General features: G+C 36.8%; 1 protein-coding gene across 1 annotated transcript in view; it reads right to left on the minus strand.

Annotated features, from left to right (window-relative positions):
- Positions 1-382, minus strand: part of urahb (urate (5-hydroxyiso-) hydrolase b) — a 2,731-nt gene extending 2,349 nt beyond the window's left edge. The window contains exon 1 of the mRNA XM_035664722.1: positions 314-382. The gene's annotated coding sequence lies outside the window, so the exon portion shown is untranslated. The remainder of the gene's footprint in view (positions 1-313) is intronic.
- Positions 383-2,791: the final 2,409 nt, after the last annotated feature.

A 2,791-nucleotide genomic window follows, 5' to 3' on the forward strand; every position in this document is an offset into this window, starting at 1 on the left:
TGTTTTTCCCAAAATCTCATCTTCAGTTAAAGCTTTCAAACTGTCGTGTGAACTTACATTTGGCCTTTCTATCTTCAAGAGGAGGTTGATTAGTTATTTATATATTAAATATGTAAACGAACATTCGACCTTTCCTGCATACGAAGAGACCATAAGAACATCCACATGTAGATTAAAACGTATGAGTTTAAAACAATCAGAGATAAAGATTAAATATTAAACCTGGATGAACAAACTATTCACCATTCACTGTGTTGTTCCTGTGTGAATATTAAATATTAAAGTGCATTAGAGTGAAGAAACAATGCGTTACCTCTGTGTGAATGTGCCTCTGCTGCTGCTGCTGCTGCTGGTTCATTCAGCTCCCAAAACTCATCCAACCAGTTGTACCATCACTGCACACATTTACCCAGCATGCACTGCAAACAGACCTGGTGTCAAAGGTTGTTCTGGCTCTGATGAATCATTAAAAGTCCAACTTCCCTTCAGTCAACAACACGTGATCCACTGTTTGATTGAGATCCATTAAACTGTTTGTCCATGATAAGGTTCAACTGATTTAATTAAAACAACAATGTAATATTATAATATTACACCTTAATGGAAAGTCATTGTTTTATTATATGCAGCCTTTGAATGTTCGGGCATAACAGATGTGGGTTAATCAGAAGTTTCTGTATTTATTGGAAAATTATTTACAGAACAAAATACATCCGTGGTTCCGGCTTTATTCGGGCTCACACAGAATTTTTGGGGTTTGGGCCTGATTTGTTTTTGGGCTCAATCAAAGCTCTAATCAATTAAGGAAGTGTTGAAGTTAGTTGATTTAAATTATTTATTTATTTATTTTAAGGGGGTTCGGGTCAGGTTCGGGCCCAAAATTGTTTCCATGGTTCGGGCTTGCACAGTATCTTTTGGGCCTGATCAAACTCTAATAAAGGCATCAAAACAGGAAGGAAGTAGTAAAGCTTGCCTCTTGCTTGATTTGATATAAATTATTTATTTATTTTAAGGAGAAATTTAGGTTTGGGTTGCACTTGGGTCCAAAGCTACTTCCATGGTTCCGGCTTTATTCGGGCTCACACAGAATTTTTGAAGGTCGAGCCTGATTTGTTTTTGGAGCGAAACAAAGTTCTAATTAAGGAAAGAAATAGTGAAGCTCGTTGATTTTATTGTGGAAAGTGGAAATTTGGCTTTGGGGCCAAAACTGCTTCCATGTTTCGGGCTTGCACACTTTTTTGGGCCCAATCAAACTCTAATAAAAGGCATCAAAACAGGAAGGAAATAGTAAAGCCTGCCTCTTACTTCATTTCATATAAATTATTTATTCATCAATTTATTTTAAGGGGAAATTTCGGTTCGGGTCGGGCTTCAGCGCAAAGCTACTTCCGTGGTTTAGGATTGCACAGAATTGTTTTAGGGTCGGGCTCGCGAGCTGAAGCGAACCATAATAATATAATTTACTACATATAAATAGAGAATCATGATGCAATTACTACACACAAACCTCCAACCACACATTTTATGAAAAAAACTTTTACTACACTCACAATGAAACAGATTACATTTATCACTGAAGACAAAAACACCAACAGCAGAAACTACAGTGAAGCCAAATGACGTTTCTGTTCCTTCAGTTACAGGATTTCCTATTAAAACATTGAAATGATGTCAAAGTATAAAGAACCACTACTGTACACATAAATATTTTAAAGACATAACATATTTACAGTCACAGTCCACATTGTCCAGCTGGGTAAACATGCTAAAGCATCTGGCTCAGTTTTGCTCTTTGTAAAAACCAAAATCACCCAAACTCATGTCATAAAATGCAAATAAAATATGATGTATAGGCAGCACAAGTAAAAACAAGTCATATGATATTGGACTACTGTGATAGAAAGACATGGTATAAACACTCAAACGGGATTGGCTTCAATAATTCGTGTTCTGGAGAGCAGGAACATTAATGCCAAAATTGGGGGAATCTGGACGATAACATTCATTTCTGTGTCCGAAAGTGTGCCATTGTACGCTGATAAATTAACTTCCATTTTGACAACAAGCAAAGGAAAAGAGAAACAAATAGTATATCCAACATTCAAGTTAAAACACATTTGTAATGCGAACTCAAACACAATACTGCAGAGTTAGCACTGAATGGACCTCCACAGGAATGCTACACAATAAACACACTGTTTTCATGCTATAAAAGGTGTCAAAGGTTTGGGTTTCCTGCCTGGGAAAATTTACTTTTTTGTTCTCTTCTTATTAGTTCAGTCTTCATTTGACTCTTCCAATCAGACCACTCTCCTGTGAGTAGAGCTCATTGATTGAAAGCTGTTTTAACTGCTAACCTACATGAATTCTTTTTTATCTGCATAATTGGTCCGTTAGCTAATCATTATCAGCTCTTTATGCTGGTAAACTGATCTGTTAGTTTATATGTAGCAAACTGTTTAAGCTGATGAACTGATCCTTAGCTAACATTAACCAGCTACGCAATGTTTTAGCCACTGAACTGTCGCATCTGTCCCTCCTCTTTGGCTCTTCCTGAGGTTTATTCCGCATTAAAAGGGGATTTTGGGGGAGTTTTTCCTCACCCAAATCAAAAGGTCTAAGGACAGAGGGCGTTGAACATTGTACAGATTGTAAAGCCCCTTGAGAAAAATTGTGATTTATGATTTTGGGCAATATAAATAACGTCTGACTTGACTTTTTGGACCATCTTACCTGAACCAAACAGTTTAATCTGCTGAACTGATCTGTTGGTGGAAAAATGTAATCTTCC

The sequence above is a fragment of the Morone saxatilis genome, unplaced genomic scaffold (genome assembly GCF_004916995.1).
Source record: "Morone saxatilis isolate NCDOM2014 unplaced genomic scaffold, NCSU_SB_2.0 Contig2, whole genome shotgun sequence".
Lineage (NCBI taxonomy): Eukaryota > Metazoa > Chordata > Actinopteri > Moronidae > Morone > Morone saxatilis.